Below are 24,397 nucleotides of genomic sequence, written 5' to 3' on the forward strand. Positions count from 1 at the left end.
TCTACTCATGTAAAAACACGCTGATTCCCGGACTGTTCACGGGCCGGATTGAGAAGGCAATTGGGCCAGATCCGGCCCCCGAGCCTTAGTTTGCCTACCCATGATGTAGGGCATAAGTTGGATACTATCCTTATAATTCAGATAAATGTTGGTTGCCGTCAAATACACATTTGCTTGGAAATAAGTTCCATTGACCTTAGTGGAACCAGTGTAGACATGCATAGGATTGCTGCTTAAATCACATTGAAATCAATGGGCTTTGTCACATTTCTTTTTCTGCATTGAGGCCTCTCAAATTAAGGATGCTGCATTCACTTAGAAATAAGCCACACTCTTCCCTTTCTCGAGAAGGAAAAGGAAACAGTTTGGATCTGGTTCAGTTTGGATTTATGCAGATATACATTTTCTTTACAAGAGCACAGAGATAACATACAAAAGTCCAGGCTTTTCTAGGTTTATATATATACCATTTGTATCTTCGGTCCATTTTCTAGATAAATTTCCACCACGAAAAAGTAATATTTTTGAATAATTAACCAAAGTAGGTTGGTTGGCCCGAGTGATGCATTGTGGCTGGCATTGTAACATCAGAGCGACGTCACTTCAGTGATGGAATGCCGTGATAAATCATTCAAGGGATACTGTTGTGATGATGTATAGTGCTACAAAAATACCTCAGTAGTCACACTTGTGCTTTATTAGGGCAATATATCATCACAATGTTGCAACTTTGATGATGTAGAACTGTTCAGTAGTATAATGCTGGCCAAAAAAAACCCCAACACCCTTGCTTTACTCCGGATTGTGTTTTGCAACTTTTATAAAACAACAAGTTTTTGTTTAATCGCCATTTTATTAAGATTTCAAATTTCAATGCAACATTATTTGAGTTCATTCCAGCTATCTCTCATTACCACACTTTCTGTCCTTGATGAAGAACATTGCACATTTTGTCCTACAGGGATATTTGGAGGTGTTTGGGAGTGCCTGTTAAAAAATATTGTTAATGTGAGATATAAAGATGCTTTAAGAAGCTTTTAAATGTCTAATTTTTAAAGATATTTTAAAGATTTTTTATAAATATATTTTAAATAGGTTTTAAAAAGTTGTTCCTAAGAGTTGTTGTTGTTTTTTAAAAATATATGCTTTAGTCATTTGTTATTTGCCACGCTGGTCTCCTTTGGAGGAATATAAATTAAAATAACAACAGCAACAACAATATAGATGAGTCATTGAAGAGCTGAGAATGAGTTTCCTGTTTCATCTTTTTTTATATAGCCAACCATGGAAACCTCAGTTCAGAATGGGACCACAACACACATATGCTTGTCTTTGAACACATTCCTTTGCATTATTTTCCTGGTGTAAACTGATACAAGAGTACCTCTATTTTCATATGTTTAAGGTAAGAAATAAATAAAAACTCCAAAGTAAACATCCATACTACAAACAAAGCACCACTCTATAAATAAATGTAGACAGTCATTAGACAGCCAACCCAGAATCACTTGACTTCTCCTATTTATGCCTATTAGTTATGATAGCAAAACACCTCCTCTACGCTGAACATCTGATTACCAGATGTTGGGGGTCAAACGGTGTAAGGCTATTATCATCATGCCCTGCTTGTTAGCTTCCCAGAGGTATCTTTCTGGCTCTTATTAGAAACAGAATGCTGTACTACATAGGTTTGGTCTGATCTGGCAAGTAATTCTTGCTATGTTTTCCTTTGCAATGAAGGGAAATGCTAGTATAGGTACACTTAGTGGACTTTAATTGGTTTTGGGTAAATCCAGTCTTGAAGTACTTTAAGAGTATCCTGGAACTTAATGATTAGCATGCATATGCCATAAATAGATTCAATGAATATTCAGTAGCCAACTGAACACAAAGAGCAAAATCAGATGGTGGTGAGGGCAAGGGTCTGTATGATGTTTTGAACGATCTCTCCTGTTCCATTCTGTTCCAGCTTTACATTTTATAACATATCTTTGGATTCCCATATTGTAAACCCCCTTGGGTGTCATGTGAGAAAAGTGATATATACCTAAATGCAATCAATATATGAAAAAAAAAGTTTACTGGTGAGAGGGTGGATTAGGCACTATATTGCATCTTCTCAACAATGAATCACTTTTGGTTGTCCAATTTCTGTGACTGTCATGTACTGAGTTGAATAGGATTCAGAATGCAGCAGTCTGATTGGTCCTAGAACAATAGGACCCAGAATGCAGCAGTCTGATTGCTCCACAGGAGCCACCCAATCCAGCTCCAGGTGGAAGTGAATCCACAACCTGATTGGCTTACAGGAGAATCCCGAAATTAGCCAATCACGTGGGGCTCATTGTGTAAATAATGTATATAAAGCAGACATTCTGGGGGAACTTCCATTTCTCCTCACCACTATGATCTGAATAAAGAGCATGAAATCCACTCTCGACTCCGAGTATATTTCATTGACCATTCACCAAACTTTCCGGTCACACCTTGTATAAATGGTGTGTCCTGGGTCTGCCTATCCCCAGTGTTAAAAGCAGTGTTTGGAAGAGTTTGGATTTGATATCCCGCTTTATCACTACCTGAAGGAGTCTCAAAGCGGCTAACATTCTCCTTTCCCTTCCTCCCCCACAACAAGCACTCTGTGAAGTGAGTGGGGCTGAGAGACTTCAAAGAAGCGTGACTGGCCCAAGGTCACCCAGCAGCTGCATGTGGAGGTGCGGAGACGCGAACCCGGTTCCCCAGATTACGAGTCTATCGCTCTTAACCACTACACCACACTGGCTCTGTGGTTTTTTGTGGGTTTTTTTGTTTGTTTGTTTGTTTTTGCAGAATTTTTTATTTTTTGTATGAAGTAATTTCGGCATGGTACTGACTGTGGGTCTGGCACAATATAAGTACAGTGGTACTTTGGGTTGTTAAAAGCAGTGTTCAAAAGGAAAATGTCAGCATCAGTCCCATTCATTTAGAGCAGGAATAGACAATCTCCCTCAGTTGAAGGAACATGTTCCATTCTGGACAACCTTCCGAGACCCACAAGCCAGTGGTGGTTGGGGCCAGAGGCAAAAGTATGTGGAGACATGAATGCCATTGCTAGCTTCTACACATACTCATACACCCCTATCTAACTCTTCATCCAGACAGAGAAACAAGAGGCATTATCCTCATTATCCCTCATCATATGAGGGATTTAGAACGTCTGCAATAGGACCATACTGAAGCCTGACAATGGGCTGCATGTGTAAGAAGTACCCTGATCTTTCCTTGCTAACTTCACTTGAGATGTAATTATATTACTATTTTCTGGAGAGGGGGGTGAGGTTTTAGTTCTCTTCTCATTTTACATGTTGTGCTCTAGAGTTCAGCCAAGTTGGCTTCAAGGGTTATTTTAAAAGAGAAGCTCCCAAAACATTCCCTCCAGTCCTGTTTCCTGCCTTTCCCTTTTGCACAGACACTGCAGCCTTTGAAATAATTTTGAGAGCAAATTAGCATGACAAAGCATCCTTTATCCAGACTTCTTGGATCCTTTGAAGGGAGTCTTTCAACAATGGAAAGTTGGAGGATACCAGAATGTTACTCCATAAGTCTCCCATTGCACTGGAGAAATATATCCCAGACTCAACAGATCCCGGCAGCTTAACTTCTATCACTCATAGAGCACAGCAGAGAAAGCAAGGATGGATGCAAAGTCCCGTAGGCCAAAAAATAATAGCAAACTCTTCCTATTCTTCTTCTTTTTAAAGTCTGTGCTAACTTGGTCATCTCAACACTGGGAGCCATTTGCAAGTAGGATATGTTTTATGTACTGTTTGTGTTCTGTGAAATTGTTTTCTGAAGCTGCAAGATAATAATAATAATAATAATAATAATAATAATAATAATAATAATAATAAATTATTATTATTATTATTATTATTATTATTATTATTATTATTATTATTTATACCCCTCCCATCTGGCTGAGTTTCCTCAGCTGCTCTGGATGGCTTCCAACCGAATATTAAAAACAACACAGTGTCAGACATTAAAAACTTCCCTAAGGGGGGTGGAGACGCTCCTTCAGGTATACAGAACCGAGGCCATTTAGGGCATTAAAGGTCAGCACCAACACTTTGAATTGTGCTCGGAAACATACTGGGAGCCAATGAAGATCTCTCAGGACTGGTGTTATATGGACCCATCAGCCACTTCCAGTCACCAGTCCAGCTGCTGCATTCTGCCGCATTCTGGATTAATTGCAGTTTCCGAGTCACCTTCAAAGGGGTGCCTTCACCCCGCTGCCCTGCGGAGGCTTTGCGCACCTAACCCCAAGCTAGAACAGCGAGACGGAGCACTGCGCAGTGCTCAGTCTCCCTGTTCTGGCTTTGGGCTTAGCTGCACAGCCTGCATTCACTCCATAACACACACACACATTTTCCCTTACTTTTTAGAAGGGAAAAAGTGCGTCTTATAGAGCGAAAAATACGGTAGTTCGGCGGGTATATTTGCATTGTGTCAAACTACTTGCCACCTTCCCCTTTCCCTCCCATGAAGCAACAGTGATTTGACTTCTGGGAAGCAAGCTACCTCAGTGTGCATTTATAGAAACTAGACTACTGTACAAACATAAAATGCAAAATGTACATTCATTGCTCTGTCTGCTTTTGCCTCCATCTCCACCCAGCACTGGTATGTAATTCTCATAAGGTTCCCAAAAAGGAAATTTGGCCCTCAGGCTGCAAGAAATTCCCCACCCCTTATTTATATACTAATAGTATACAATTTGGCCTGCTAACAAATTGGCAGTACAGTTTTCCACAACAGCTTGCAATTATTTTAAAATCCTAATGAAAATTTGTCAGCATTGGAGTGAGCCTTTGTATGTAGTCTTTATGCAAGCATTCTCTCCCCCACCTTGACACATTTGTTCTGTTATTTCCATTAATATATTCACTTCCATGAATATATTATTTATGGCGCTGTGGGTTAAAGCCTCAGCGCGTAGGTCTTGCTGACCGAAAGGTCGGTGGTTTGAATCCCCGCGGCGAGGTACGCTCCCGTCACTTGGTCCCAGCGCCTGCCAACCTAGCAGTTCGAAAGCAGCACCGGGTGCAAGTAGATAAATAGGGACCGCTTAATAGCAGGAAGGTAAACGGCGTTCCGTGTGCTGCGCTGGCTCGCCAGATGCAGCTTGTCACGATGGCCACGTGACCCGGAAGTGTCTGCGGACAGCGCTGGCTCCCGGCCTATAGAGTGAGATGAGCGCATAACTCTAGAGTCTGTCAAGACTGGCCTGTACGGGCAGGGGTACCTTTACCTTTACCTTTATTCACTTCCATGTACAATTTTATTCCATGATATAGACATTTTGTGCACATTACTTGGTTCGAGAAATGCATTAGAAAATTCAGAAAAGTGTGATGTTCAAATAACTTCGGTTTGAATATTGTTTCAGGAAAGGTAAATGGGGCTGGTTCACATTCAAAGATTGACAAAACTGAATCCCATTCCTATTTGGAGGGTGCTAGATTTTTGTGGGGTGGGAAAATCAATTGAAAGGTTACAGGAAGCTTAAAGAACTTAGACCAGGGGTCAGCAAACTTTTTCAGCAGGGAACCGGTCCATTGACCCTCAGACCTTGTGGGGGGCCGGACTATATTTTGGAGGGGGGGAAATGAACGAATTCCTATGCCCCACAAATAACCCAGAGGTGCATTTTACATAAAAGCACACATTCTACTCATGTAAAAACACAATGATTCCCAGACCGTCCATGGGCTGGATTTAGAAGGCAATTGGGCCAGATCCGGCCCCTTGGGCCTTACTTCGCCTACCCACAACTTAGACCAATTTGTCTACGTGGGTTAATGATAAGGAAAGGAAGCAAGTTCTTCAGTCACTTCACCCTTTTTATGATTTACCGAAAATCCAATACTTGTCTGCTCAGAAGCATGTTCCATTACAGTGGTACCTCGGGTTAAGTACTTAATTCGTTCCGGAGGTCCGTTCTTAACCTGAAACTGTTCTTAACCTGAAGCACCACTTTAGCTAATGGGGCCTCCTGCTGCTCCTGCGCTGCCGGAGCCCAATTTCTGTTCTTATCCTGAAGCAAAGTTCTTAACCTGAAGCACTATTAATGGGTTAGCGGAGTGTGTAACCTGAAGCTTATGTAACCCGAGGTACCACTGTACTTTCAATGGGTCTTACTTCCATGAAAGACAGTATAGAATTGCAGCCTTGTAGTACAAACATATGCATTTCTACTTCCTTGTGTAGTTCAGAGAGGACTACTTCAAAGTAAGCATGTATAGGATTGCAGACTTCATCTTTTATTACCGTTTCAAAAGAGTACAATTGTTGGCAATTCAAATAGTCTGCCGCATCGCCACCACTAAACAAACAGTAAAGAAGGAGATACTGTGTAAACAAGATTTTGGAACTTAGCTGAGTCTGGAGAGTGACTAGCTTTAAGCACAAATATTGTCCTTGCAAACTTTTAATTAACAATTAAATTAATACAGGCAGGTTATTCCTCTTGGCTCTTCTTTAATTAACCTATTCATTGCTTAAGTCTATGCAGACTGTGAATTATTCTCCTACCTCTGGGTACTTTTACTCTGCTTGCTCACTTTTATGACTATAATAAGGCTTGATAGTGAAACAAAAATAGACCCAGTTCTGCAAACCATACACATCTATTTGGAACACCCAGTTCTTCTAAAAACCTGTGGGATTTTCCAGGGGCAAATCATAGGCTATGTTAGAACAAAAATGACAACATTCAGAAGATGGAGCTCTTAGGTTGTTCTCTAGAACAGCAGAAGAAGCTTGCTTAGAAATTCATTTTAAAATATTGTATTTTTAATTTAATGTGAACTGCCCTGGTATATTATGTGGAATAAGATACTAGAACCACATTTGTAATTCTAGTTTTCTGTACCTTAAATTTAAAGGACTTCAGGCAACCCTGCAATATTTTTTCAAAATATGCAAGGGATCATTGGAGGTGGGGATTTGTTGCAAATTTCTGCTGGGCCCAGGCATATTATGCTCAATCAATGAATATAGCAGGGCTTCTTTCCCTTAATAAATGAAATTTATGGGTACTTGTGCAGTTTGGTAACTTTAGATTCTGGACTTAATACTCTTACCCCTCTCAGAGCACCAGAATATGATTGTGTCCACACCCACCTCCTCTTTAGATGGTAATGTGTATTACTTCATTTCCTTCAAAATGTGATAAACCAGTAAGGAAGGGGGAAGAAATTGAATTCAGTTCACATTTTAAAGACAAACGTACCACAGGTGCACTTCTTGAAGCAATATGCAAACTGGAAAATCACAGAATCAAAGAATTGAGGAGTTGGAGGAGACCCTAAGAGTCATCCATTAGTCCTAGATGGCTTCAAATGTTTCCAACAACAAAGGAACCCCATGTATCCTAATTTGATGTGCACAATATGAGGCATACTTACTTAGAAGACATGTGAAGGGAAGCCTGTTTAGGGAAGCTTTAAATATTTGAAATTATTGTATTTTAATATTTTGCTGGAAACCAACCAGAGTGGCTGGGAAAACCTGTTGTTGTTGTTGTTGTTGTTGTTGTTGTTGTTGTTGTTGTTGTTGTTGTTATTATTATTATTATTATTATTATTATTGAAGTAAGTCACAATCTGTCCCATGAGCCAAAGCGTTTATGAGACTGCAACAAAAATTATAGATACAAATGACAAGTGGGATCTACAATCAGTCCCTAACTAGCCAAGTCTTCCTCCGGGATACTGTGCTGTTGGAGGTTCAGTCAAAGAAGTCACTCTTGGTTTTCTATGTTTCTTCTTCAACTTATGCTCCACTCAACATTACACAGTTCCACAGTCACTGAGCATGTTCCATCAGCAATGAGTTGTTCTAAGTGAGTTTGGTAGGGCTGCCATACATCTAGATTTCCCCAGACGTTATGGGATTTCAAAGGCAGGATTGATGTCCGGGGGGAAATTTCTGAAAGGTGGTGCTTGGTCCTGGTTCTTAGGCAAGTCAACTGAAAAATCGTGGTCTTTTGGCTCAACAACTTTGGGGTTCGTCTTTAAAACAGCTCAACTTTTGGGATGTCCTGAATTGTACCTTTTGAAATATCGCAACCCTAGAGTTTGGCCCCATTTCTTTTTATGGAAACCTTGAGATTCCACCCTCTTCTTTCTTAGTGATCCCATTTTGGCTCTGTTTCTGTTGGTACGGGGGCCCTAGGTTTGCTATTAGAGGGACTGAGATGAGTCCCAAATATTTTGCTATGATTTTTCATATAATGGCTTTTCAAACCCCTGGTACACAGCAATGTACGACTACAATTTTCAGTAGTCTTCAGGTGAATAAACTTGTAGCGCTCATAACAGCTAAGCTATACATAGAGTAAGGTGGGTTGTGTCCTGTGTGACTCCAATAGACACCAAACATAAGCCTTGAAAGTATGCTCACAAAGAGAGACAATATTTTAAACATGCCTCATTTCATTAAGAAGAAAAGAACCTTCAGCATGTTGGATTTGGAGCATTAATGTGTTGTATGGAATTTGCTATTCTATAATACATTCTTTCTTGTTTCAAAATTTGATTCACTTTGTATATCTAAAATGAATTAGAGTAAATGCTCAGGGACATAGAAAATAAAATTATAAGCAGTGGTGGAGTGATTTAAATAATTTCAGGCAGAGAATTTGGAGATGATGCATAATGTTATGGAAATTAAGTGATCCCTGACCATAAACACTAATACATTTTCCCTCACTTTTTAATAGGGATGTCTAGAGGTCCCAATATTCACCTTGTTTCTGTGTCTCTGTCTGATTTTATTTTTAAATCTGATTTGCTCTATGCTCCGTGGGAATCTAAGTATGGCCATAACTTTTTTCCTCCTTTGGCCAAAGTGAATACAATTCACAGCCATTTTCACTGCTCAAGTGTGGATCAATTCTGCCAAAGTGAAGACAAATAGGCCCAGGGGCTGCTTATGGGGTGAGTAGAGGGAAAGGAAAGGAGGAGAACACAAGGAGTAAAACCTGGCTTAGTTGCAGTGGTGAAAATTCCTGAATTATTGGGATAGGAACAGAAGTATGGCTTACAGGGATGCCAACGTGAATAAATATGGGGAGGGTAGGTAAGTCCGTCTCACATATCAATCAAGCACAATCACCATTTGCATGGCAATACCAATCAACTTGAAGGTGGCACCCTCAAATATATATATATATATGGGGGAGAAGAGACTTCTGCCCCAAGGAGTTGGCTCCTATGATGGCTTGTAAGAGCCATGTGGTCTGAGCTGCAGCCACCACCTCAATACCTCTGCACACACTAAACTTCTCAGGCAGAATGAGGGAACAAACGATTGACTACCTAGTCACCCTCAATGTGAACTAAGTCTGGTGGGACAATTTACTCTAGGGTTGGAGCAGACTTTGGTAATCTTTCATAACATGGCACCTTATGCGAGGCCACAATTTGGCACCCCCAAATAGATCTTCTCAATTATGGACCTTCTCAATTTTATGTCCCCTTGGCTAGGTGCTCCGTGAGGGGAAATTGCCTGCACTGCCCTAAATCCAGCATTTCTATGGTAATAACCATTTCATGCATTAATTAGATCCTGGATTTTTGAGGCTAGCTCATCTCCATTGGTCTCCTTCATGCATGAAATTTGCATATTACTATAACGCCTGAATAGTTTTTACATCCACAACTTGTAACAAGTTTCTGAACCCTTAACACAGCCAGGTATTCTCACATTTTTACCATCTAAGAGCTATTTACAATCACTTCTACTTCAGTAAAATTTCTGCCCTGTCTACATACAGAGAGCACTGGAAGAACAATAGAAGTGCAATTCAAAGGACTGGGGCAGAAATGCATTATTAATTTCTATGCAAGAGTTCAAGAATACATAGTTTCAGAATTAATCATCTTCTACCTTGAGCTATACAGTTTTATTACAAAACTTTGGACTTTGCTATCAGAAAGGGAAAGAAATGGATTGTTATTTCAAACTCTTTGATACGACAAAATATTTGCATGCTGTGGAGGAATAAAAGGCAAATTATATACTTGGCAGAGGATACTGTATTTGGGTCTCTCGTTTTTGTAACAGAAATGACTTAAAATCAGTGTTTCTTTAAACTAAAGGGTACCCAGGGAAGCTCCAGTCATAGACATTTGACCTTGTACTAGCTGGGCCACAGACAATCAAGAAAAACACATCTTTTTCTGTAACAGCATGAAAATACATGTCCTTTTAGTTGAGAAAATTCTGATCTGTCTGTCAATGGCTTGTGTCCATAATAGTTTATTTGTCCTCTCTAAAAACAGGAATTCATGGCTTGAAATCCTGGCTTCTATAAAAAGTATTGGAATTTGCACGCTAATCTTTCTCAGAAGACAGTGTATCTTACCTTATGTTATTTATTTATTGCATTTATATCTCACTTCTCTTCCAAGGAGCTTGAGTCAGTATACATGAGTCTCCATCTCCTTGTTCTATCCTGACAACAACCCTATGAAGTAGACTAGGCTGGGACTGGTCCAAGGTCACTCTATCTTTCAGTAGTACAGTTTTCAGTGACATCATGAAGTATGCGAAGCAAAGAACTGGATACAAATCACCTTTGACCACAAATATACATTCAGTAGTAGACCTAAACCCCAGGTTGCAGATAAACAGATCTGCAGCAATAAACCTGTGAGGGGAAGAGATTATGACGTTTTCTGCCACCTGCAGCTTCCTGCCCCTCCTCAGAGCTGTGTTTACATCACAATGTGGCAAAACATTTTCCAGAGCCCTAGCTGAAGCTAAGTACCATATTTTTTCATGTATAGCACTCCCCTGTGTATAAGACGCCCCCTATTTTGGGGGGCTGCAAATTAGGAAAATGGGGAGAGATTGTCCAGAGTTGTTCAGCTTTTTTAGGGGGGGGGTGCCCAAAATCACTCACCAGCCTGACCTACGCTGACACCTGGGTGCATCACAAAAGCTGTCTTTCATCTGTTCCCCTCACCACCAATTGCCCGCCCAATTGCCGCAGCGACAGCAAATCAACAGCAGCCCTTGCCTCAGCCACCAATTACACACCAAATGTCCGATAACAATCTACGGGTAGCAGCAGCTGCCAATCCCATGTCCCCCTGATGCACTATCCGTGTATAAGACGAACCCCCTTTTTGTCATAATTTTCTAATGAAAAATCCTTGTCTTATACACGGAAAAGTACAGCATATCCGATGCACTGAAGCATTGTACATGGTTCGATTTTATTACAAATATACTCTTTAATTATTTCAACCGGTGGGGTGGGGGGTAGGGAGAGAGTAAGGAATGCTGTATGCATAACCTTGGAAAACCTTTGATTCTGAAATGCTTGGCTCCTGAACGTTAAAAAGCAAGATGACTCTGAATCAGGTCAAAATTTGATAACACTAGCAATTATCCGATCTCGCTTTATCCCCTCCAGAACCAGGCCAGCTAAACCCCATCTGGCCATTTTTGGATTGACAGTCTGCTCATCCACAATAATTATTATAGTAACTTAAGGGATTATTCCAATCACCAGCCACATGTCAGTCTAGAGGTAGGCACCTTGTGCATAGCTCAGCCTAAGCTGAAGGTCTGTTTTCCCCCTTCAACTAGCTGCTTCAATGGAATAATAATGTAATTGCCAAAACTGCATGGAAAGAGGATTTTACTATTACCAGCTTTTCTCGCAACCCTGTAGAACCACATATGCCATTATTATGATGATGATTACTTGCAGTGTGCTTCCCAGCACACTAATGGTCCCAGAATAAAACATATTATGAATTTTATAATCCTGCTATCCGAGTTAAATATCAGAAGTCAAGAATATACATATGGAGCTATGGCAGGGTAACTTTAAGCTTTCTTTTCCAATGTTCCTTGCTTTTGTTGTTTCACTTTCTAGGCTTCAGGAGTCTCTCTGGGCTCTTCCCCTCTCGAGGCTACAGCCATCCGAGCCAACGGTGTGGTCGAGGAAAAGCAATGCTTACTCTTGATGCAAATGGCAACAACGGAAGAAAGAGGTTTATTGATCCATTGATACAGTTTCGCCTTTGATGAGTAGTGCCGATCCTGAGTCAGACACAAAGTTTCAAACTCTCGGTTCAGGGTTCTGAATAGTGCTGGCCCCTCAGAGAACACTCAACTCAAGAACACTGTTCCTTAGGCTTTTCCTCCATTTGTTGTACCTTATATTTTATTTCTACAGACACCAGCTTTAGTTTGACTTCTGGCCATCATTGTACTCATCTGTAGGCTCAATACGCTGCAGTCTCTGATATCAGGGGCCTCTATCCCCTTTCCACAATTTCAGTCTTCACATTTTTCTTTCTGAGGTAACTTCTCCCAAAGCTTCATACATACTTTGAGTAGACAGGTATATGATTGCTGTATTATTCTGAAATATTTTAGACCATTTTTCTGATGAAACAGCTGTGCTAGACAGGTTGTTGTTGTTGTTGTTTGCTATTTATTATTTATTGTATACTGCCCTTCATCCAAGGATCACAGGGTGGATCACAACATAAAAATAGAAAACGAGAGCAGAAATACATAATAAAACAAAACCCCAATAACCACACTCCCACAAACACGTTTAATCTGCCAAAGGCCTGGTTATAGCGAAACATTTTCACCTGCCACCTAAAGATATGTAATGAAGGTGCAATGTGAGCTTCCCTGGGGAAATCATTCCACAAGTGGGAAGTCAATGCAGAACAAGCTTGCTCCTGTATTGCCACCCTCCAGACCTCTTGTGAAGGAGGCACGCAAAGAAAAGCCTTAGAGGATGATCACAGAGTCTCAATCGACTCATATGCAGAGTGGTGGTCCTTGAGGTACTGCAGACCTGTGCTGTTTAAGGCTTTATAGGTCAAAATCAGCACTTTGAATTGGGCCCAGAAACTAATTGGCAGCCAGTATAGTTGGACCAGGATTGACATTATATGCTCTAAAGTTAAAGGTAAAGGTACCCCTGACCGTTAGGTCCAGTCACGGACGACTCTGGGGTTGCGGTACTCATCTCGCTCTATAGGCCGAGGATGCTGGCGTTTGTTTGCAGACAGCTTCCGGGTCATGTGGCCAGCATGACTAAGCCACTTCTGGCGAGCCAGAGCAGCGCACAGAAACGCCGTTTACCTTCCCACCAGGGTGGTACCTATTTATCTACTTGCACTTTGACGTGCTTTTGAATTGCTAGGTGGGCCGGAGCAGGGACCAAGCAACGAGTGCTCATCCCGTTGTGGGGATTCGAACTGCTGACCTTCTGATCGGCAACCCCTAGGCTCTGTGGTTTAGATCACAATGCCACCCACATCCCCTATTATATGCTCCAACCAGTGCTATTTTTTCTAGAAAAAGAGGTGCTGGAACTCACCAGAATGCCTCCTTCATTTGCTCAGAATGACAATGGTGCCCACCAGAGATGTGCCAGAACCCATCTGAGAGGTGCGGGAACAATGTTCCGGTGAATTCCCACTGGAAAAAAAGCCCTGGCTCTTGCCCTGTTAGCAACCAAGCCACTGAATTCTGTTTCTGCTGAAATTTCTAAATTGTCTTCAGAGGAAAATGTCAAAGACTGTATTATTGCTAGTATATAGATTCCTCATTTCTCCCCTCTTTTAAACATACAAATAAGACTTCATAAGTGACAAGCTCCAATCTGAGAAGAAGTCCAATTCTGAAGTCAGTAAGAATTACTTCTGAATAGACATGCATAGGATTACTCTGTTAGAGAAGAGGACTAGCCTAAAGAAGCTATTCATGGTTTTCACATTCAAAACAATTCCTGCAATTGTTCTACAAGGCTGTTACAGAAAATTGGACTTTGCACTCAAGCTTTGTTTAAGTGAAATGGAGCAATGAAAAACTTCGGTCACAATCTGCATCCCTGTCTCTGCAGAGGATTGTTAGAAGTGAGTTACTGTCTCTTATTTGAGCTAGAATGTCCTATTGGTTGGTTAATCAAAAAATCAAGTTCCTTCTCAAGGCAAAGAATGAAGAAATCAATTTAAACTATTTGCACTAACAGCTACTAAATTAAGAGCTAATTTTGTAAAAATGAATGAGGTGGATTGCTATTCAGATATGCTGAATGTGCCCACTGCATCTATTTTAATTTCTCTTGTTACAACCTAAGGCTTATTTCTTCTTCTTCTTTGACACACCTTGCAAAAAGTCTTGGCTATTTATTTTTATGACCTTCTTTGCTCTCAATTGGCTCCATGCCTTAATGCTAAAGGTTGACTGGGTGTCTTGACCCCCATCACTTTCACAGGACTGTTCATTTGGTGAATTTTAGTGTGAAATGAATTATTAACTCTTACTTGAGAAGGGTCATTGCCTGATACAAAGTACCCAAGTGAGTTCATCTGAAAACAAAGCCTAACACCACTTCAAGGCTGGAACCCCATGGGAACAGTGCTACACGAGACTGGGTAAAGCCAAGCTATTGCTTGAAGTAACCCAATGGCTCTTTTTAAAAATGGAGAGAGAAAAATGAAAACCTGATATTGAGGTAAGTAGACACCCTCCACAAGATTACTTTAATTTTTAACCCCATCTACAAAAATAACAAAAAGTTAGGCTACCCAACCCTACCTAAATAACTGCCAGGAACAGCCAAATTCAATCCATTTAGCCACTTAACTTTTGAGGCAAAATTTTCAATGTAAGAAATTCAGGTTGCTAATGCTGCCCTCTCAACTTTGTTTGCTGTCTGTGGTGTTTGTTACATAGTCAAATCTAACTGGCTGCATGGCACAACATCCTGTCGTCTTTGGTTGGCTAGCATCACTGATATGACTAATCAAGGAAGGAAGCACCAGGCTAATGGGGTAAATGGCACCAAAGCAGAAACAGTCAGGGGAAAGGAAAACATTGGTCAGGACTGCACAAAGGTGAAAGATCATATGCAGCATGTTCTGGGAAGGATTTCAAGCCCACTTCTATGCTATTTTTAATGTGATAACTGAAACTGGAGAATATTTAACACAACTATCGTATATAAAGATGACTCAGAGCCTGCTACCATTAAACTATCTCCACCCCAACGACACAGGGCAATCAATCATTCATTGTCCTCTGGTGAGGCTTACGAGAAAAAGGGATGGACAGGTGAAGCCCATCTCTGAATCTGCTCCCGCTGGATTAAGTCATACCCCTTACAAATACCTTCTACCTTCAACTGTGCCGTGGAAAGGATCCTGAGTAATTAATGCTACTTGTTGGGTGCCTTGTAAGGTTTTTTTTATCTTCAGCATTGAGACGTGAACAATTGTAACAAATGGATACATGAATGAATGAATCGTTGGCAGCTGTCATCTTTTTCTTCTTTGGAGATCACTCGTAGCCGAGTAAGATTGTCTTCCATAAACACGGTTTTAACAATGAGTCCGTAAGTGACTGTGGAGGCCAATTCTGGATCCACACGTCCTTCGACAGTGGGGACATTGGTTTCCGGACCAGAGTTGATCACGGTGTGGATTTGCCAAGTGTGCCTTCCTCTTAGCTTGTTTCTCCCTTGAGTCCTGAATTTGAGTGTCTTCAAAGCCCATGACACCTTTTGTAAAGGCTGTTCTCCAACTAGAGCACTCGCAGGCCAGTGTTTCCCAGTTGTCAGTGTTTATACTACATTTTTAAAAATTTGCCTTGAGACAGTCTTTAAACCTCTTTTATAGACCACCAGCATTACACTTTCCATTTTTAAGTTTGGAATAGAGTAGTTGCTTTGGGAGACGATAATCAGGCATCCACACGATATGACCAGTCCAACGAAGCTGATGTTGAAGAATTATTGCTTCAACACTGGTGATCTTTGTTTCTTCCAGTATACTGATATTAGTTTGCCTGTTTTCCCAAGTGATGTGTAAAAATTTTCAGAAACACAGTTGATGTAATCTTTTGAGAAGTTGGAGATGATGTTTATAAGTGGTCCATGTTTCACAAGCATACAGTAAGGTTGGTAGTACAATAGCTTTGTAAACAGCTGCAGTACAGAGATCTGTATATGCATGGTCTTTCCATTAGCAACTATGGTGGTCAGAGCTACTTATCCTTAGCAATGGGAAAGATGTAGGGCTTGTGACTCTCTGGATGTTGTTCGACTCCAGCTTCTATCAATTTTTTTTTTTTACCAGGAAAGGGTATTAAAATACAGTAGTTTGTTAAACATTAAAAGCTTCCCTAAAGAGGTCTGCCTTCAGATGTCTTCTAAAAGTCTGGTAGTTGTTCGTCTCTTTGACATCTGGTGGGAGGGCGTTCCACAGGGCAGGTGCCACTACCGAGAAGGCCCTCTGCCTGGTTCCCTGTAACTTGGCTTCTCGCAGTGAGGGAACCACCAGAAGGCCCTCATCACTAGACCTCAGTGTCTGGGCAGAACGATGGGGGTGGAGACGCTCCTTCAGGTATACTGGGCCGAGGCCGTTTAGGGCTTTAAAGGTCAGCACCAACACTTTGAATTGTGCTCAGAAACGTACTGGGAACCAATGTAGGTCTTTCAAGACCGATGTTATGTGGTCTCGGCGGCTGCTCCCAGTCACCAGTCTAGCTGCCGCATTCTGGATTAGTTGTAGTTTTTTGGACACCTTCAAAGGTAGCCCCACGTAGAGCACATTGCAGTAGTCCAAGCAGGAGATAACTAGAGCATGCGCCACTCTGGCAAGATATTCAGTCCCCACAACTGCCTCATAGGGGCCAGATCTACTGGAATGAGTTGCTGGCCTCTTGAACAGACCTTGCTTCCTTGAGTAAAAAGTTAACTTTACTGGTGTCATGTGATTTATTTCTAACCTGCTCCTGACATCATGGGAGCTGAAATCTATCAGTATGGCAGAATGGGGGGGGTGTCCCCCATCCCTGCCCTAACTGTATAAATAGACTAATCTAAAATATCCCAAATATTTGGTGAGATGTGGATGTTTGGGTTTTGCTGCTGTACTTAAGTTTGCTTGTATTATCTAGGGCAACCCTTATTTTCCTTTCTTTCCCCCAAAAACACAACAAGCAGCATTAAAATAAGTCTTTGATAGATATATCCTAAATCACCTTTTGAGTTTCAGGTGCTAAGAGGGCTGAGCATTGTTCAGATAAAAAAGAGATATGCACTAGAGAGCCCAGCTTTGTACTTTCTAAGCTCTATCTCTAATGCAAATAATTCAATCCTGACCCAATTGTTTGTAAATTTTTAACTTTAATCAGAACCAAATGAGATTTCTGTCTTAATTTGCTTTTTAAAGTTTCACTGCTGAAATAAAGGGATAGCTTCATTAAAGAAGAAAGAGTGTCAATTCCAATTTTCCTGGTTGTGAATTTTAATGAGCATTAAAGTGAAAAAAAAATACCAAAACCCCAAACACCCTGTATATGCATCTCATAGCACTGTGATTTACTTAGCATAGTAGTTTATTGAAATGATTGCTTTTTTCATGGCCTCCATTATAACACAGCAGTTCCAAAATATGTCCTAGCACTATTGGCAGTAAGAAATTGTTTTCCATAAAGAAACATCGCCTTCTACTGATCTATCCTTCCATTTCATGTATCTTTCCAAAGACTAAGAAGTTCAGAAACCTTTTAATATGCAACTAGCTTTTAAACTATACCAAAAAGCAAAAGTTATACTATTTGCAACCAATAAAAGAGTGCAAGAAAAAGAGAATAGTTTCAAAAGAAGGTGTCGTCTCAGTTTTCAGTAAGATTATAAAAGACAATAATTAAATCATAATAATTTGATCTTAATACCAGAAAGGGTGGAGCCCATTTCTGGTGTGGTGAGGTAGATGTGTAGGTTGACCAACGCCCCCCAGGCCACTCATCTGCCAATCACCTGGTGCTACCATAACATCAGTTTGCCCACAAGGTTTACGATGACACTGTGAAGTGATGATCAGCCGGTCAGTTGTACCTGCAAATCTGCTTCCTTTGCTGGGGTGGTTTGAAATCAAACTGCTCTGGCAAAGGAACAAGACACCACAAGTGCTGACAGTCAGCTGATTGGTGGTGTCTGCAAACCATGTTTTACCTGCCCTACACACCTGATCTCATATGTGATGTCCTATGTAGGGCAGATGGGTATGGCTTGGGGGAAAAGGACTTTCAGGTCATATTAAGACCCCTGCTGGGACTCATCATGCCTGTGGGCCAGAGGTTCACCACCATGGTGTTATTACAGTTTTAATGCCAAGGACTGAAAGAACTATAAATCTTGTTATACAATATTACTTTGCTTGAAAAAATCAGATTATAGTAGGCTAGAAACCCATAACTTGCATTGGTTTTGGCATGTTAAAAGCAGGCAGCCTCGCCGGATTGACAACCTCGTACAGAGGTTGACAAAGATGATACGGGTGTCTGCCAGTGTCGTTTTTAAGATCACATATCACTGCACAGCAGGGGCTGGCAATACTTGTGAAATGTGTTCCATGCCCGAAAGTAACAAACTAATTTGGACACCCTATACATGAAACTGAAGGCAAGGAGTTGTGATACCAAACATGTACGGGGAGTTTTTCCTACGTTGAGGAGCTGCTTGTTGTTGTTTATTTTACTTTAATATTTGTTTTGTGATCTTGCTAGAGACAGATGGAGAGAAAGAAAGCAACAGTAGATCTCTTTCTATAATTATTGGTTTTTACTTAATAATTTTGCATTTTATTTTATTTTATTTTTTGGAGAATTGAGAGGAGAAATATTGGATAGTTTGTGTATGTGTTGCAATAAACTCTCATTAAAAAGTGGTAGAAATTGCTGGGTGGGTCACCACAGATTGATCTGAGTGAAATGTACCGTATTTTTTGCTCTATAAGACTCACTTTTTCCCTCCTAAAAAGTAAGGGGAAATGTGTGTGTGTCTTATGGAGCGAATGCAGGCTGTGCAGCTATCCCAGAAGCCAGAACAGCAAGAGGGATTGCTGCTTTCACTGCGCAGCAATCCCTCTTACTGTTCTGGCTTCTGAGATTCAGAATATATTTTTTCTTGTTTTCCTCCTCCAGAAAGTCTTGTGGTCTGGTGCGTCTTATAAAGCGGAAAATAAGGTAATTCCAGAACATGTTTGTGTGGACTCACCTTGATTATTGAGAAGTCAGGAGATCAGGAAGTAGACATGAACGTGTGGATTGACACTTTCATGCCAATAGACCACACAGCTACCACCTGTTTTCCTAATCTTCAGCAAAGGTAAGCAGCCCAATATTCTGGGATACCTCTAACTCAAATGTGATAGTTGTGAGGTAACAGGAAAATTAATCTGAATTAACACCATTTTGCCTTCAGATGAACAAGCCCTTGGTCTTTGTTCAAATCAGAGAACTTGTTCACATGGGACTGTTTATTCCACGACAGAAATCTCTGTGGCAATGCTAATCCTATCTGCCTCCCTCAGTCGTGTCATAAACAGAACACTGATAACATTTAAACATAGCACAACTAATCACCAGGCCTTTTGAATTACAATCTATAAGATAATCAGAAAGAGGAAAGCTATGAGCAAACATTTCCTTTGTATGCTAAACAGAGGAAACTTGGTAGGTATCGCCATCAATCTCATTAAAAGGGAATTTTAGATACATCTCATATACTTGCATACATTTCCCAAAGTTCCTTCCCAGAGGCATTGATCATTGTTTAACATAAAGAACCTTGAAGAAGCTTTGCTTGTCCCATATTTGTATGCCATTTTTCTCCCAGAAATTGGATTATATTCTATTTTTTATGTGAATGCATGCTGTTAATACATTTACCTTTAAAATATCAGGTGGGCAATTAAGTATTTAAAATGTGACTTTAACATTTAAACCTTAAAACCAATTCCTGTCACAAGTATATGAAACCCTTTGTGCCCAATACATATTAAATTGTCCTCAACTAAGTGATATCTATACCCACAGTATGGTCCTGATAATGGTAGGGTTACGTTGTTATTGTTGTTTTCATACTTTTTGCCACCTTCTTCTACGTTTTTCATTTCACTCAAATAAGAAATAATTACACACAAGAAATAATTTGGAATTGTAATCCACAGTAGGATTTGTTTTCTGACACACCCCAATGTTTTATCATTAGCTCAGTCCTATATCTATATATCTATCTCAATAACCAAAAAGATTCCTTGGGATGACTTTTATACCCACAGACCAAAGATGTCAGAAGTTTGCTTTCCTGCCTGGATCAGTTTTTGTTTTGTTTGGATTGGTTGTTGTTTTTTTTTGGGGGGGGGAGGAATCAAATTCTTTAAAATGCCAGCATGTATAATCAAATAGAAAGATAGTACTTTTAAAGGAAGCAACCAATCTATACATGACAAGTTATTGGGGTGTGGACCAACAAAAGCCAAAAAGCTAAATTCCACAACAGGTCACTGTCAATATACAGTCACAAGAAAAAATAAAATATCTGAAGAAGTGTGCATGCACATGAAAGCTCATACCAATAACAAACTTGGCGCTGTGGGCTAAAGCCTCAGCGCCTAGGGCTTGCCGATCGAAAGGTCGGCGGTTCGAATCCCCGCGGCGGGGTGCGCTCCCGCTGCTCGGTCCCAGCGCCTGCCAACCTAGCAGTTCGAAAGCACCCCCGGGGGCAAGTAGATAAATAGGTACCGCTTACTAGCGGGAAGGTAAACGGCGTTCCGTGTGCGGCTCTGGCTCGCCAGAGCAGCGTTGTCACGCTGGCCACGTGACCCGGAAGTGTCTCCGGACAGCGCTGGCCCCCGGCCTATAGATGTGAGATGGGCGCACAAACCCCAGAGTCTGTCAAGACTGGCCCGTTCGGGCAGGGGTACCTTTACCTTTACCTTTAAGGTGCCACTGGAAGGAATTTTTAAATTTTGTTTCAACTACGGCAGACCAACACGGCCTGTACTTGTAACAACCTACCTTTAACAAGAAAAAATAAAATATTCTTCCATGCCATTATACTGACTTAGCCTGTTGATTTTGGTATTTTTAAAAACTCTAATATAATATTCTTTCCCACCTTTTTGATTTCATGTTATACCTTATGTTTTGCAAGTTTTGTAAATCACTTAGAGACTCCATAGGTAGCAAACAACTAATAAATTTAATAGATAACAAAGTAAAACCACAAGAGCTGGGATACCAATAATAAAAAGGCTATCAGTGGCAAAAATCAGCACACTGTTCAATGTCCTATTGTTCTCCTGATTGTTGGCACCATTTTATTTCTTGCTGGTGCCATCTTACTTCTTCAGTGGACTTATAATCCTCAGGTTTATTGACTTGCACTTATACCGAGTTAGATCCTTGGTCCAAATAGCTCAGGATTGTCTTTGTTGACTGGCAGAGGCTTTCCAAGATTCCAGACAAAGAGTCTCTCATATCCTAGCCCTACCTGAAGATGTTGGGGATTGAATCTGGGATCTCCTCCTCCATGGCCAGCAACAGCTCTGCTACTGATCCACAGCCCTTCCTAACCTGGTTGGACATGATAACGAATGGGATTGGGTTTATTAATTTTCACGACATGGTGGAATATATACCACGGTGGTGCCATTGACAGTTCAGCATCAATGACACTAACACTAATCTTCATGGTGCCATTGCTTTGAGCCCAGAAGCTTTCCACAAAGGTGGCTCAGAAAGATGAACAATCCCTTGCCGTATCCCCAGTTCTTGTTCCTAAATTAGCAATGCTTGTCTACAGAAGTATAAAAACCCAGAAACTCTATCTATCTATCTATCTATCTATCTATCTATCTATCTATCTATCTATCATCTATCTATCTATCTATCTATCATCTATCTATCTATCTATCTATCTATCTATCTATCTATCACTCTATCATTCTATCACTCTATCTAAAATTTGTATACTGCCCATTAATGCTTGTTTTTTAAAATATTTTATTAATTTAGCATAGTTATTACAAAATCAAAACAAAATATTATAATTACATAACATATGTACAAAGTTCTCGAGAAAAGAAAAATATAGAAGAAAGAAAAAAGGAAAGAAAGAAGGAATAAATCTTTAAAAAGGAAAAAAAATAGAAAAAGAAAAAAGAAGAAAATAGGAAGAGTTTATTCCAAGTTTATTCTACATCTATTTCAATAAGTAAATAATAATAAAATTTCATTGATTGACTTCCACCACTTCCACTGCACTTCCTATAATCATTTTAAACAAAGTTATATCTGTTATTCTGTATTTTTTTCTCCCACAGAATCCCACATAGATGATCAATTCAATAAATTCTCTAGATCTCTCACAAGTCTACTCTAAACACAACCAAAACATTGTATTTGATCCTTGTCTGCATAAATAATCAGTTAAACATTTCCATTGTTTCTGTATTATACCTTTTGGTTTTTGTCTTATTAAATCAGTTAACTTTGCTAATTCCAAATATTCACATAGTTTGTTCAACCATTCCTCTTTGGTTGGAATGTGATTTCCTTTCCATTAATGTTACTAAAAGTTTGCTTTAGTTCTCATCACCACAAATAGATGGTGTTGTTTAAGGCTGAGTTTTTTGATGGACTCATTCTTATCAGGCTTTTTCACAGTGCACTGAGATCTTGGAGAAACCTGCCCTATTCCAAGTGCTTTCCTGCCAATCCTCTACTGACCCAAGCCTTCTCTGCTTTCCACCATTTCCCTCTTTCCCCTAAGTCCTCAAACTTATTCTTTCAACAGCAGTGATTCAGAGGAAGAGGACTGTTCCACAATCATTAGGCATTAAAGTCTTAGAAAGAAGTAGGTTCCCAACAATTCTGTTATGACCCAGAGATTGGAATCCTCTTCTTCGGGGGATGAGACTGAGGATGCATGCAAGGCCAGCCCCAGAAGCAAATCTGCAAGGTGAGACCATGACAGCAGAGCTGCCCTGGCCCAATGATGTCACAATGTCATCCTGTAACTCAGAGGACTCCATCACAGAAGCCCCAGTACAGTAAGAGTCAAACACTGCTGGAACAACCTTTAGTTGAAGAGGCAACTTTCAGTAGAAGCAGGGCTTACAATTGAGAGAGCTGTGCTCTCTTATAGCATAGTCAGAGCTTTGCACAAGGCTTTACCTTGGACAAGGTCAGTGCTGACATCATGACAAGTTCCCGTCACAAAGATTTCTGTGAATTGTTGCTTGCCAAGGCTTCCAGGGACATATTTATTGGATCAGTCAATGCATAACACAACACATTATTGTTTCTGAAAGAAGGAGAGGGGTCATTGCCAAACCTGCACAATTCTGAAACTTAGTGACATCGCATTTGGGTGATACCAAATTAAGCCAATCAAAAAAGATTACATAATCGTTTTGAAACTTTCAAGTTCTCCAGAACTCTTCATCAGACTAGAAGGTAAGGTTCGGGGGGGGGGGAGGTTTAGCTGATATTGAAGCTATGCATGGAGGTTTTTAGCCACAGTCTTAAGATGGAATATGGGAGGAAGTAATGGGGAACATTCAAAATAGATTCTGTTCAGTTTTCCCCCTGCATTTTTGTTGGGTATAATTGGAGAAGAAATTCTCAGAAAAGACATAAATATATTTATGTACACTACCACAGCTGCGAGGACACTTTTTGCCCAGAAATGGAAGCAGCAGGAACTTCCAACATTGGAGGAATGGCAGACTGAAATGATTGAATATGCAGAACTGGCAAAGCTGACGGGGAAGATCTGAAACCAGCGTAACGAGCTGTTCAAAAAGAACTGGAATAAATTTATACAATATGAGAGAACATTGAAAACATTTGAAAACATTTGCAAGTTTGAGTTAAAATATTTTGTAATGTCGATTTTTGGAGCTGGTTTACAATTATCAAGGTAAATTTCATAAGCATAGGAAGAAGGTAAATAAGTTGATATAGAAACACTATGATGAAAGTGAATATTTTTGAAATATATTGAATATTTTTGCCAGGGAGTGGAAGGGGGGGGGGAGTTGAGGCTCAGGATGAGCAAAGTCTTAGGTGATGATAAGAGTGGATTGTGACTATGGTAAAAAATGTAAACATAATAAAAATCATTTTAAAAAAGAGAGTTTTCTCTCTGCTTTGTACAAGACCTGAAGCAAGAAAGATAAAACTTTTTGGTGGAATTCAATTAAGTCCTACGCAAAATAGATTGATTGAAATTAATAAACTTAAGTTAGTCATGACCATTAACTTCAAAAGATTTACTCTGAATCAGAATTATTTGAATACTCCTCTCTCTGTTTATTTCTCCTCAAATTATACACTGTTTTTATTCAGTTTCATAAGTAAAGTGTTATTAGGATTCTCTCTCTGGGCTTCATCTGCATTATTTAAGTTGACTTTGCTAACAGCAAGAAACCTCCAAGGAGCTTTAACGACCATAAAAAGAGTTTGAGGAGAGTTCTGTACCCTATAACAGATTAAATTCATGTCAAGC

General features: G+C 40.2%; 1 long non-coding RNA gene across 2 annotated transcripts; it reads left to right on the forward strand.

Annotated features, from left to right (window-relative positions):
* Positions 1-22,926: 22,926 nt before the first annotated feature.
* Positions 22,927-23,724, forward strand: LOC309540561. 2 transcript variants are annotated; one of them, XR_014223353.1, is made up of 2 exons: positions 22,927-23,343; positions 23,551-23,724. It is a non-coding gene; the product is annotated as an uncharacterized lncRNA (long non-coding RNA). The 2 variants fall into 2 exon arrangements; XR_014223354.1 differs by having other exon boundaries at positions 22,927-23,071.
* Positions 23,725-24,397: the final 673 nt, after the last annotated feature.

Source organism: Podarcis vaucheri (assembly GCF_965113315.1).
Source record: "Podarcis vaucheri genome assembly, chromosome: 9".
Taxonomy (NCBI): Eukaryota; Metazoa; Chordata; class Lepidosauria; order Squamata; family Lacertidae; genus Podarcis; species Podarcis vaucheri.